General features: G+C 50.4%; 1 long non-coding RNA gene and 2 pseudogenes across 3 annotated transcripts; all 3 read left to right on the plus strand.

Moving 5' to 3' along the window:
* The first annotated feature begins 11,721 nt into the window (after positions 1-11,721).
* LOC112488750 (uncharacterized) lies at positions 11,722-11,952 on the plus strand. The gene is made up of 2 exons (NR_156462.1): positions 11,722-11,788; positions 11,856-11,952. It is a non-coding gene; the product is annotated as an uncharacterized lncRNA (long non-coding RNA).
* A 131-nt stretch (positions 11,953-12,083) lies between these two features.
* On the plus strand, positions 12,084-12,930 carry LOC103630198 (40S ribosomal protein S4-like pseudogene; annotated as a pseudogene). The gene is made up of 4 exons (NR_156461.1): positions 12,084-12,177; positions 12,313-12,370; positions 12,724-12,801; positions 12,893-12,930. The product of NR_156461.1 is annotated as a 40S ribosomal protein S4-like pseudogene (transcript).
* A 735-nt stretch (positions 12,931-13,665) lies between these two features.
* Positions 13,666-13,778, plus strand: LOC103630199 (40S ribosomal protein S4-pseudogene; annotated as a pseudogene). The gene has a single exon (NR_157139.1). The product of NR_157139.1 is annotated as a 40S ribosomal protein S4-pseudogene (transcript).
* Positions 13,779-14,196: the final 418 nt, after the last annotated feature.

Consider the following 14,196-nt stretch of genomic DNA (forward strand, 5'->3'; position numbering starts at 1 on the left):
ACGTCGTCAGCCAGGCATACGTCCCACCCGGAGGCAGCGAGAGAACCCTCTCTCACGGCGTGAAGACGACGTGCCCGTGTTCCGTTCCTCGAACGGCTCGCGCACGCGCAATGGCCGCCCCGCGAACCGCACGCCCCGTCGCATTAACTCCGCGGCGGGACAGGCGGCGCCTCTGGCAGGAGAAGCAAGCGACGCTTCGCCTTCGCCATAATGACCGCATCAAAAAAGGTACGCCATGTCATTCGATTTCGAATCCTTTTCCTTTTCCTCTTTCTCTCTCTTACGACAGGGACCGGGAAAGGGGGATACCCCGAAAAGGATCCTTCTCCGTGAAGGAACCAGGCTCCAAGCCTCCCTACTAATCAGAGGTTCGAAGGCTGGCCCCTCGGAGGGGTTCAACAGCCGCCTCAGAGCGCGTGGGCTCCACACCCACTACTGGTCAGAGGTTCGAAGGCCGGCCCCTCGAAGGGTTCAAAGACCGCCTCAGGCTACTCGGGCTCCGCGCCCACTACTGATCAGGGGTTCGAAGGCTGGCCCTCGAAGGGTTCACAGCCACCTCAGACGCAGAGCGAGGGATGACCATGGGTACGTTCGATACATAACCAAGGCTCGGGCTACGCTCCCGAGGTACCCTAGGACATTTCCGAGACCAGCGGGAACGATCTTGTAACGGAATCCCATCAGAGGGAGGCATCAAGCCCTCGGACCCCGTCGACAGGGGACCGGGTCCGGCAGATCACCCGCAGGTACTTTTGGGCGCGCCTCTGGGCCTCTAGCCGACCCCTAGCAAATGGGGCACGGACATCCGCTCGGATTACCCGCCAGCAGCTCACTGGAGACACCATGTTCGGCGCCCACCGAGGGCAGCATGGCGCTTTCCCCCCTTCTCCTTTCGGAAAGGCGACGCAGGGGCGTATGTAAAAAAGTCGAGTCTGTCCCTGATCGTCCTCTCGCCCTGTGCAGAGGCTCGAGGGCTGCTCTCGCGAACCCGGCTCCGGCCAAACCGTTGACAGCGTCAATAAACCAGCCCGAGAATTTGGGACCCGACCGTGCACCCGGGCTACGACCAGCTCGCATGAGGGAACGACCAGACCAGCCAAAGCATTGCGCGAGGCATTAAGACATCGGAGGAGTCAAACCACTCCTCCGAGGCCTCGGGGGCTACACCCGGCGGGTGCGCTCGCGCGCACCCACCGGAACAAAACGCAACCGAGAAAGGCTGGTCCCCTTGCAAAAAAGTGCGACAAAAGCCTCCAAGCGAGTGTTAACACTCCCTTCGAGGCTCGGGGGCTACTGTCGGGGACCATAATTAGGGGTACCCTCAAGGCTCCTAATTCTCAGCTGGTAACCCCCATCAACACAAAGCTGCAAAGGCCTGATGGGTGCGATTAAGTCAGGGATCGGTCCATTCGCGGGACTCGATCACGCCTCGCCCGAGCCTAGCCTCGGGCAAGGGCAGCCGACCCCGGAGGATCTCCGTCTCGCCCGAGGCCCCCCTCCAGCGACGAACATACTTTCGGCTTGCTCGAGGCCCTGTCTTCGCCAAGAAGCAACCCTGACCGAATCGTCGCGCCGACCGACCAAATCACAGGAGCATTTAATGCAAAGGTGGGCTGACACCTTTATCCTGACGCGCGCCCTTCTGTCGACAGAGCCGAAGTGACCGCAGTCACTTCGCCGCTCCACTGACCGACCTAACAGAAGGGCAGCGCTGCCTGCGTCGCACCGACTGCAGTGCCACTTGACAGAGTGAGGCTGACAGGCAGTCAGGCCCGACCTCAGGCACCATAGGAAACTCCGCTCCGCCCGACCCAGGGCTCGGACTTGGGCTAAGCCCCGGAAGACGACGAACTCCGCTCCGCCCGACCCAGGGCTCAGACTCGGGCTAAGCCCCGGAAGACGGCGAACTCCGCTCCGCCCGACCCAGGGCTCAGACTGGGGCTAAGCCCCGGAAGACGGCGAACTCCGCTCCGCCCGACCCAGGGCTCGGACTCGGGCTAAGCCCCGGAAGACGGCGAACTCCGCTCCGCCCGACCCAGGGCTCGGACTTGGGCTGAGCCCCGGAAGACGGCGAACTCCGCACCGCCTGACCCAGGGCTCGGCCTTGGGCTAAGCCTCGGAAGACGGCGAACTCCGCTCCGCCCGACCTAGGGCTTGGACTTGGGCTAAGCCCCGGAAGACGACGAACTCCGCACCGCCCGACCCAGGGCTCGGACTTGGGCTCAGCCCCAGAAGACGACGAACTCCGCTTCGCCCGACCCCAGGGCTCGGACTCAGCCCTGGCCTCAGCCGACGGTCTCCGCCTTGCCCGACCCAGGGGCTCGGACTCGACCACAGCCACGGAAGATAGACTCGACCTCGACCTCGGAGGAGCCTCCACATCGCCCAACCTAGGGCACGGACCGACCACGTCGACAGGAAGCGCCATCATTACCTTACCCCAAGCTGACTCAGGCTACGGGGAACAAGACCGACGTCCCATCTGGCTCGCTCTGCCAGATAGGCAATGATGGCGCCCCGCACGCTCTGTGACGACGGCGGCTCTCAGCCCCCTTACGGAAGCAAGAGGACGTCAGCAAGGACTCGACAGCCTCGACAGCTGTCCTTCCGCCAGGCTCCAGCGCTCCTTCGACGGCCACGACACCACACGAACCGGGTGCCAAAACCTCTCCGGCTGCCACGACGGCGTGTACTTAGGGCGCTAGCTCTCCTCCGCTAGACACGTAGCACTTTGCTACACCCCCCATTGTACACCTGGATCCTCCCCTTACGCCTATAAAAGGAAGGACCAGGGCCCTCTTACAGAGGGTTGGCCGCGCGGGGACGAGGACGAGACAGGCGCTCGCGTGAGGCCGCTCGCTCCCTCTCCCACGTGGACGCTTGTAACCCCCTACTGCAAGCGCACCCGACCTGGGCGTGGGACGAACACGAAGGCCGCGGGATTTCCACCTCTCTCACGCCTGTCTCCGGCCACCTTTCTCCCCCCTTCGCGCTCGGCCTTGCGCCGACCCATCTGGGCTGGGGCACGCGACAACATTTCACTCGTCGGCCCAGGGACCCCCCGGTCTCGAAACGCCGACAGGTATGTGGAGTGATAAAATGAGGCACCATCTAACCTCACTCCACGAAAGCATATGGGATATTGTTGAGTTTGGAGCGCAGGCACCGAAGGTGGGGGACAAGGACTATGACTCGGACGAGGTTGCCCAAATTAGGCACTTTAACTCCCAAGCCACATCTATGCTCCCCGCCTCCTTGTGTCGAGAGGAGTATAACAAGGTGCAAGGGTTAAAGAGCACCAAAGAAATTTGGGACGTCCTCAAGACCGCACACAAAGGGGACAAGGTGACCAAGATCACCAAGCGGGAAACGATCGAGGGGGAGCTCGGTCGATTCGTCATCAACAAAGGAGAAGAGCCACAAGCAATGTACAACCGACTAAAAACAATGGTGAACCAAGTGCGCAACCTCGGGATCACCAAATGGGATGACCATGAGATGGTCAAGGTTATTCTTAGATCCCTCGTATTTCGTAATCCTACTCAAGTTCAATTAATACGTGGGGATCCTAGATATAGACTAATGTCTCCCGAGCAAGTGATTGGCAAGTTTGTGAGCTTTGAACTTATGATCAAAGACTCCAAACACATTGTCAACTTAGAGCAAGGCGCCACCTCCACACCCGAGGTGCAACCCATCGCATTCAAAGTGACGGAAGAAGAGAAGGAGTCTACATCAAGTAGGCTTCCAATCGACGCCTCCAAGCTCGACAACGAGGAAATGACACTCATCGTCAAGAGCTTCCGCCAAATCCTCAAGCAAAGGAGGGGAAAGAACTATAAGTCCCACTCCAAGAAGGTGTGCTACCAGTGTGGTAAGTCCGGTCACTTCATTGCTAAATGTCCAATTTCTAGTGAAAGTGACAGGGACGACGACAAGAAGGGGAAGAAGAAAGAAAAGAAGAGGTACTACAAGAAGAAGGGCAGTGATGCCCACATATGTTGGGAATGGGACTCCGATGAGAGCTCCACCGACTCCTCCTCCGACGAGGACGCCACCAACATCGCTGTCAACAAGGGCCTCCTCTTCCCCAACGTCGGCCACAAGTGTCTAATGGCCAAGGACGGCAAGAAAAAGAAGGTACACTCTAGAGCCACCCCAAAATATACAACATCTAGTGATGAGGGTAGCTCAAGTGATAGTGAAGACAATTTAATGTCTTTTTTTGCCAACCTTAGCATGGACCAAAAGAAGAAATTGAATGAATTAATAGAAGCTATTAATGAGAAGGATGAACTCTTGGATAGCCAAGAGGACTTCCTCATTAAAGAAAACAAAAAAATTGTTAAGTTGAAAAATGATTATGCTCAGGAAGTAGAAAAATGTGAAAACCTATCTAAAGAGCTTAGCATTTGCTATGATTCAATTTCTAGCCTTAGAAATGAAAATGCTAGTTTAAATTCTAAGGTTAAAGAATTAAATGTTTGCAATGATTCTATTTCCTGTCTTAGAAATTGTTGGTCACTTGTTCTCAAATGCTGAGTTAAGAACAAGGCAACACAAATGTTAATGGTTAAAGACCTTCGTCTTTCGAAGCATTATTTCCCTTAGGGTATAATGATCTTCAGACGAAGGTCATGAAGGGCATATCTTCGTCATCTCAATATACAAAAATATAGGCAAGGACGTACAAAACATAGAAAGACCATGATTAATCATATTAAATCATTAAATCATGTATATATTGACATTATATAATAATGAACAAACATTAATGATATTAAGTTACATTAGTACCTTCGGCTTGACAGAAGGTAAAAGTTCGAGGGTTACGTGCGAGCGATTACAAGTCAGCGTGAACAGTACGGTGTTACTGTTCATCTATTTATAGGCACAGGACGCAGCCTGGGTAAAATTACATTCATATCCCTAACACTTACTATTAGCTAAAAGGTAAGCTGTCGAGGACTAAGTAGTCTTTTCCCTTTTAAGTCGGTTTCATTCTCCATCGTCATCTTTGCGCTAAGCCGAAGCTTCTCCATCCATAGCTTCGGAACTGGTCCATCCTTCTTCCAGGTCACGCCTTTCATACTATGTACACCTTCATCTCAAAGCCAAAGCCTCATGTGACAATATACTATACTGGAAGATATGTTAGTCGTGTTTTTGAGGACCTTCGAAAGACGAAGGCCCCCAACAGTAGCCCCTCGCAGTATTAATTTGTTCTTGTATCTTAACGAATTCAGACTGTGACGTGAACGAAGGCCTTTAGCCGAAGGTCCGAAAAAACACTTTCCCTTCGCTAGAATAGCGAAAGTCAATGACAAATGGGGCCCGCCAAGTTGCAATGCACGAGGCATATAAATATAAACCCATAACGATAACATCTGCTGCGCCATTTCAATTGTTTGTGTTGTTTTCTCAAGTTTTAGATTTCTTGCTGTCACATTTCACTTGTTTTGTGAGCTTCGGCATTTGCACAAGTGTTCGCTATACGTCTAAAGAGAATATGTCTGAGGAGAAGAAGATTGACCCTGCTCTTACTGGGTTTTACGAAGCTATGGAAAAAATAAACATAGAGAAGATTACAAACGAAATAATGGCTGATTTGTCTGAAGATTCTAACGATAGTGATGACTATGATGTGGAAAGTGAAGACGAAGATGCGGAAAATCGGCCCTGGCGACCAAGCCACAGCATCTTCGGAAAATCATCCATTAAGCAGAGCCAAATTGACGCTATGAAAGGGAACTATTTCTGAGATATTTCAATTGTGAGAGCTGGAGGAGATAGTGCTGCACCTGCTCTCGAAGAGAATGAGGTGGTTGTTTATAAGAGTTTTATGAAGGCTGGGCTTCGGTTCCTATTGAGCAAATTTCTGGTTGAGGTGTTGAAGACCTTCGAGATTTTCCTGCATCAAATTACTCCCGAAGCCATTGTTAGGATGGGGGTTTTTATTTGGGCCGTGAGAAGCCAAGGGATGGAACCAAGCGCAAAATGCTTCTGCAATATGCACGAGCTGCTGTACGAGATGAAGGCTACTGGCAAGGATCAATATCACAACAATTTTGGTTGCTACGGCTTCGTGCCCTGCGCTGATGTAAGTTATCCGGTCCCAACATTCCGAAAAAGGTGGCCTGGGGCCTGGATGGAAGAATGGTTCTATGTTGAAAATAATTTAACTGAGAGGGAAGATATAAAAGGAATTATTCAACGTCCCATCTGGTCTCGCTTCGGCATCAGGAGGCCAGCCACCACTCTTGGGAATGATATAGAGGCATGCTAGAGAAGCTTAAACACCGTGTGCACTTTTATTGGTACAAGAGACCTGATTCAAGAACATATCGCTTACAGAGTATGGCCGCTCGTGAATGAGTGGGAGATGCCGAAGGAAGCTGCTGCCGGGTCTAGTCAGGGTGGCCTGGTCTATCTAAAGTATACATTCAGATACAGAGGCGAGTTTGATGAGCCAAATGATGAATGGTTGAGCAGTATCACTACTAGAAATATGCTTATTTAAGACATACATCTTAAGACAAATATCAGTGCATTTTATAGAAGCGTCTTTTATCATATGGTGCTGAGTAAGGTAAGACAGTTTGTTGGACATCCGTCTTTAATGAAGAAGGTTTTTGAGACAGATATATGGTTGGAAATGTCTTATATTGATTTAATACAGTTTGATTTTGAAAACCGTCTCAAATAAATATACCTTTTGAGGCATTAAGTTCACAAGAAGTGTCTTTTATTTTGGTTAGTATATTAGACACTTATGTATATGAAACTATCTCAAATAAAGATATTATTAGAGTCATCTAGACTATACAAAATTGTCTTAGATGTTAGTAAGTATACTAGAAACTTGTAAACATAAAACCGTCCCGTACGATATTTCTGATAAGACATATTGTGAAAAACATAGTCAATAGTAAATTCTGATTAGATTGAACTAAACATTTTTTGGAATTTAAAATGAACTAGTTAGCTGACTGTATGTTCGTACGGTTTCTATATATCATATAGGTAAAAAATCTTGCTTAAAATAAGAAACTTCTTCAAATAAAATTATACGTTTGAAATATGATTATTTTTTATTTTCTCATTAACATTATGTTTATAGTTATAATATCATCTCTTTGTACGGTATAAGCAACCTGATAAGCGGTGGTTAATGCCACAGATATTTCTCTTTATATCCGTATTGCACATATATACAATACATTTTATTAATATAGCGGTGGTTAATGCCATCTCCTGTGTCCGACGCCCATCGCCGAGGCTGAGAGGCAAGATCCGTCATCTTCAGTGCCCCCAGCGCGGCGCCCCAAACTCCCAGGCTATGCTTTTGTTTATGTTTTATTGTCATTTCATGATTCATGACATGGCAGGCTTGTAACGCCCCGAATTTTGGAGTTGAATTTTTTCTTTTCTTCACTCGCCAAATTCGGGCTTTACCCTTTTCTTTTCCTTTTCTCCTTGCTAAGCCTTGATCTTTTCAAAAGTTATAGCGAGGATAAGCTCGACAACTGGTGTGAGTAAACCCTAAAAATATTTTCTTTGGTTGTTGCATCATGCTGAACCACGCATCTTTTTCTTGTGATACTTGCTTGGTTTCCATAAAGAATGCGCTTAGTAGAAGGTTAGAGGGAAATAGATAATGGGAAAATAGGAAAAATAAATAAAAAGAAGGGAATTCCCCTCACTCTCCCCCTCTTGGGCCGTCGTCCCGCGGCCCAGCTCGGCCGCGCCCCCTCCCTCCCCCTTAGCCCAGCCGAGCCCCCTCTCCCTTGGGCCGGCTCTCAGCCATGGCCCAGCCGGCTCCCAGCCGCGGCCCGCCCTGCCTCTCCCCCCGCCTTGGGCCGAATTGGCGCTGCGGTGGCCCAACCGCCCCACCCCGCGTCCTGCGCGCGCGCCGCGCGCGTGGGCGCAACCGCCGCCGCCGCCATCCCAGGTGGGCCCCGCCCGTCAGCCGCGCCCTCCCCCAAAACCGCCTCCCTCTTTCTCTCTCCCCTCTACCCCCTAGCGCACGACTCCCTCTTCCCCCTCCACCTCGTCGCCGATCGGACCCGCCCCGCCGCCGTCCGCCCGCGCCGCCATCGCCCCTTCCGTGGTGAGCCCTGGCCCCCTCCTTCTTCCTCCCCCTCTCTCCTTCTTCCCCTTCCCCTTCCCCTGCTCGTGCGGCCCAGCGCGGTGCGCGGCTCGGCACGCCGGCGCGCGGCCATGGCGCCCCTGTCGCGTCCGCTCGGCCTCGCGCGCCACCCCCCTCGCGCCCTTCCCCTGCGCGCGGTCGCGGCGGCTCCGGCCAGCGCGCGGTCCCGTCCGGCCAGGACGCGACCCGTCCATGGCGCGACCCTCTCTCCCTCCCCGCTCCGGCGCGCACGGCTTCCCCTGCCCCGACGTGCTCGTCCGCCGTCCCTGGCGTGCCCGCTCGGCCTCGCCGCCCCTGCCCGTGGTGCGGTTCCCCGCCCCGGCGTGGCCTCGCCTCGGCGCGGCCCGACCTCGCTCCCCCGGCCGCGGCGCGCGCGGTCCCGGCCCCCTCCCTACGCAGCCTCGCCTTGCCGGCCCCGGCGCGCTCGCCTGGCGCGGCCCGGCTCGCTCGCCCTGCGCGCGCGGCCCGGCTCGCTCGCCCTGCGCGCGCGGCCCCTCCCCGCGCAGCAGCCCGTGGCGACGCGGCGTGGCACGCCCGGCGTGCGCGTGCCCGCCTCGGCGTGCTCCGTCCCTCCCCTGTCCCGGCGTGGCCTTGAGCTCGGCTAGCTTCGCGGTCCCCCGCGTTTGGCCCCGGCGTGGCCCCGTTGCCGCTCGCGGCGCGCAACGCGCAGCTCGGCCCCGACGTGTGCGTGGCTCGTTCGCGTCACGTTAGCGTGGCTTTGCGCGCGCATGTGCTTGTGTGGTGCGCACGGTGCTTTGGCACGGCTCGTCGTGCCCTCGGCGCGCTCGTCTACCCCCCCCCCCCCCCGTGTATTTTATGCGCGCTAAGCACGTTATTCATATCAATAAATGGAAACTCAATTTAGAAATTGGTTACGTTAGTTATTTCATGTAGCTAATCTTGGATCTCGTTTAATGTTGATCAATTGAAAATAGTTATAATTTTATTAGTGCATGTGGCTAATATTTGTTAGTGTAACTCGAGGGAATTAGATCACGTAATGATTAGTTATGTATCTACCCGTAATATGCTTCGACTATAGCTTTAACCACTGTGAGACCTTCCTTCTTCTCTTTCTAGCCATGGCGAATGCAATATCGTATGTCATATCTTATGCATATTTGACTTATCTGCTTTCTTGTGTGGTGTACTGTTTATTTCCTAATTCGAATGGATGGATGTATGTATGTTTGCGCTCGCATAGAGAACGATCTGGTTGAGGAGCCCAAAGAACTCGCAGGAGAAGCCCCTGAGCAGCAGTCGGTTGGTGGAGGCAAATGTCCTTTGACCTATCTCTGTCCTATACATTCTTTAATTCACCTCCTGCATTTCACATTTATACCTAAGGATTGACTAGCTTTTGCTATCCATGTCCTTGTTTACCTATTTGGGTTGGATTATTATTGTTTAGCTTTATGCTATTGCTCAACTCTAATCAATGAACATGATGAGAATTATCAATGATACACTGTTTTCCCCTCCTTTATTATGATGTGATACTTGTGGCATTCAAGGGGGGCTTGAGCGGTTTCTCGAGTGCCTCTCCGTAAGGACCTGTTTGTTGGATGACCGCCCGGGAAAACAGTGCAACCATGAGGGTGGAATGAGATGCCCTTAGCTGAATAATTAGAGGAACCGGGGTGTAGTTCGCTTAGCCGTCGTGCCGTCAATGGGGCTCGGTGTATGCGGCTCGCTCTGCCAAGTTTGGGTTTGCCCCTTGGGGAGGAGTGCGGTGCATTTAGGAAACCTAATGGGCGGCTACAGCCCCGGGGAATCTTTGTAAAGGCTACATAGTGATGCCCTGCTGGGTCACCTTGGTAGTGTTTAATGGAGAGTCATGATCTCCGGGCAGAATGGGAATCACGACTTGTGGGTAAAGTGCACAACCTCTGCAGAGTGTATGAAAACTGATATATCAGCCGTGCTCGCGGTTATGAGCGGCCAAGGGAGCTCCAGTGATTAGTGGTACTTGATCAGAGATGTTCGGATTGAAGGTGGCAATGAGATTGATGGTTTTGGTTATGACTATGGTACTGGTAAGTGGTATTCTTTCCGTTTGGAAAGGGTACATCGGGTTAATAACTTGGGTTATTGCTAAAACCTGGCTTTCTACTAGTAAATAATAACCTGACCAACTAAAAGCAACTGCTTGACTTAACTCCACATAAAGCTAGTCCACTACAGCCAAACAGGATACTTGCTGAGTATGTTGATGTGTACTCACCCTTGCTCTACACACCAACCCCTCCCCCCAGGTTGTCAGCATTGCAACCACTGCTTAGGAGAAGATGAAGCCGTGGAAGGAGACTTCCAGGAGTTCCAAGATTACGACGAGTTCTAGGCGTGGGTTAGCAGCAACCCCCAGTCGGCTGTCTGTGAAGGTCGCGTGTATCTACGTTTCGTTTTCACACTTTGATTATTGTAAAGACTATGTGGATGTCTCAGACATATGATGTAATCGACTATTATTACCCTTTTATGTTATCATTTGAGCAATGTGTGATGATTTCCAGTTATGTAACTGCTGTGTACGTGAATTGCTGATCCTGGCACGTACATGGTTCACATTCGGTTTGCCTTCTAAAACCGGGTGTGACAAGGCTCCAGGCTATGCTTTAGACATTTAATAAGTATATTCAGCTCAAATGAAACGAGATCTAAACCAGAGGGTTAAAGGCATGTTTGGTTTGTGGCTAAATGTGCCACACTTTGCCTAAGTTTAGTCGTCCGAATTGAGGGCCTGTTTGGTTTACTACCTAACTTGCCACACTTTGCCTAACTTTTCTGCCTAAGGTTAGTTCTTCAATTCGGATGATTAACCTTAGACAAAGTGTGGCACAGTTAGCCGTGAACCAAACAGACCCTGAATAAATAACCTTAGGCGGAAAAGTTAGGCAAAGTATGGCAACTTAGGTAGCGAACCAAACATGTCTTAAGTCTCACATCATACCACCCGTTCCTATTTTTCCTAAAGCAGGGGCAGGGCAAACCGTATTGTTGGCTCTGCCTAGGGTTTTAGCACCTGCCGCCGCAGCCTCCCTTCTACTGCCGCCGCAACCTCCCCATCCTTCGAATCCCATCCGACCTAGCCCTACAACCCACCGGACGACGAGCAGCGAGGCCCGCGGCCGAGATGGACCAGTACCTGAGGGTGGAGTGGCCGTGGAACGAGTCAACCATCAAGGAGAACGAGATCCGCATCACCGCGCAGGGCCTCATCCGCAACTATGTCTCCTACGCTACCTCCCTGCTCCAAGTGCCTGGGCTTGTCCTCGCCATCGCCGTCGTATCGTATTGTACTTAGGATGCGCTGTTTTGTTCGAGTCTCGTCCCTGTCGATTCGAAGAGATCCCCAGCAACATGAGGGAGGTGTTCCTGACCGGCGCCACCTCCAAGCTCCATCACGCTCTACCTCTGCAGGAAGAAGATCAGAGTCTTGGTAAGTGCTACACATAATCTGCTCAGCATCATCGATCCATAGATGATGACCTGTGTCTTGCATCTAACCTCTCTCTCTCTGTCTCTTAGATGTTCACGGTGTTGTCGGAGAGGTTCCTGAAGATCCAGAGGGAGGCGCCGCTGGAGTACCAGCAGTACCTCGTGCAGGTGACCAAGTACCAGGCCGCACAGAACTGCAAGGTACGTATGCACGCATGGTTACATTTACTATAGAACTGGAGTTATTTTTTGATGCAAAGGCTGCCAGGTCATGGTGATTTCACGTCCGTTAGGCTCGAGAGGTGGACTCAAACATCCAAGTTTTGCAAGTTTTGATGTTGGATGTTAAATTTCTATGCTCACTCCTCGTTTGGTTATTGATGTACTATTTCCATCTCATGTCACAAATTTGGCATAAGGAATGGGTATTGGTGGCTATTGACTATGTTTGTTTCCACGTATTATACATGTACAATGGAACATTTGATAATAGTTTTGCATGAACTATTGGCGTTGGCTATCTAAAAGGACAGAAAGGTAGACATGAGCAACAGATCTCGCTCCATGGGCTGAAACTGGGATTCGTGATGGTCAGCTAAGCATACCTTCGCCTTCAAATTTGCGTAGCTTCTTTTTTATTCTGCAAGTTGTTTGGTCTGCCGTTCAAATGCCTTATTATTCTGCGAGCTGTTTTAAGATTGGGCCTCAATTTTTTTTCCAGGCAGAAAGTGCTACTGCCGCTCTCAACTGTAGCGGTGTGGTACTGGGATCCTTGCCAATAAGGTAAAACTCTGACTGATCTTCTTACGCTTTGCATTGAGGAAGGAGCTCTTCTGGGCGGTTGGATATCAGAGTCGTTCTAGTGTGTTTTCAGGGTGAGCCCGTCCAAAACGCCCGTGCGTCCCCGCGCCCCTCGCCAGCTGATGTCGTCCTAGGTATACATACAGGAGGTGCTGACGATGACACTGCTCATATATAAGTAATAGAGATAGACATGTATGAAAAGGGTCTTTTGTTTTCAAGTAGTGTGTAGTTGCTGTTACTTTTAACAGCTAATGCAATCTGAATGAGTCACCTATGAATGCCATACTGGAATTTGTTGCGCTTTTGTTGATCATTATTATTTTACAATCTAGGCTAGGGGATTGAAGAAGCACTTGAAGAGGCTCAATGCGCCCAAGCATTGGATGCTCAACAAGCTTGGCAGAGCTTTTGTAAGTAAACAATATTTTCTAGCTTTGGTACCTACAATCTTCTGTACTTCCCCATTTGTCTGATGCTTCAGGTTGGTCTTTTTTTCTGTAGGCTCCCAAGCCATCTTCTGGACCTCACAAGTCCAGGGAGTGCCTGCCTTTGATCCTCATCATCAGGAACAGGCTCAAGTATGCACTGACGTACCGTGAGGTCATTTCTATCCTGATGCAACGCCATGTACTTGTTGATGGCAAGATCAGGACTAACAAGACCTACCCTACTGGGTTCATGGGTATGCCTATATCTCTATTAATGCATAAAGATACCTATACACATATTTTGGTTGCTGATTTGTGGTGTCATTTTTTTGGCAGATGTCATTTCCATCCCTAAGACAAACGAGAACTATAGGCTGCTTCCGTCTTCACCCAATCAGGGATGAGGATGCCAAGGTTAGGCCAATTCTCTTACACATCATCTCTCATTGTTCTAGTTGAGCATGATGATCTTGGTAGCTATGTGAGGTTGCTGTTTTTCATTTAGATCTGTGTACCTTAACCTTGCTATACTGTCCATATGTGTTGTGTGCATGAAAGTCTTGCATTGAAAATGTCATGTGCTACAATCATTAGGACTATTAATAGATGTTGCTCTGTCTATCTATCCATTTACATCGCTGGAAATTCCCATGCCCTTTCATAGTACGCCTGTGAAATGTTCACTGTTTTTCTATTGGTTTTATGTGCAGTTCATGCTCTGTAAGGTGGGGTCTGTTCAGTTTGGCCAGAAAGGCATCCCCTACCTGAACACCTATGGCGACCGCACCATCCGCTACCCCGACCCGCTCATCAAGGCCAACGACACCAACAAGATCGATCTAGAGACCAACAAGATCATGGACTTCATCAAGTTTGACGTCGGCAACGTGGTCATGGTGACCGGCGGGAGGAACACCGGGCGTGTAGGAGTGATCAAGAACAGGGAGAAGCACAAGGGCAACTTCGAGACCATTCACGTGCTGCTTGGAGCTTTTTGCTATGTCTAGTTTTCTCCTATTTGTTGTACAGGAAAACATAGAATGGAATTCAAATTTGGTGGCCGCAAAAGAGTAGAGACTTGTTTCATATAAAGTTAGGCTTAACATTAGTGCAAACAGTTGTATTTTAGTTTAGATTTAGAGTACACTTATGTATGCGTTGTTTGACAATGCTTATTTATGATATATTGAATGGTACTTATTTATATTATATTAATTATAATGTTGTTCAATATATGTGTATGTATATTTCTCTTTCAAATTATTATAACGTGATATCTGATACTGCCGTGTAAGTCATTTTGTTTAAATCTTAATAAGACGGTCACCAAAATGTCTAATATCAGTCTCCTAAATAAGACGATTTCTAAAACGTCCA

Source organism: Zea mays, chromosome 6, assembly GCF_902167145.1.
Source record: "Zea mays cultivar B73 chromosome 6, Zm-B73-REFERENCE-NAM-5.0, whole genome shotgun sequence".
Taxonomy (NCBI): Eukaryota; Viridiplantae; Streptophyta; class Magnoliopsida; order Poales; family Poaceae; genus Zea; species Zea mays.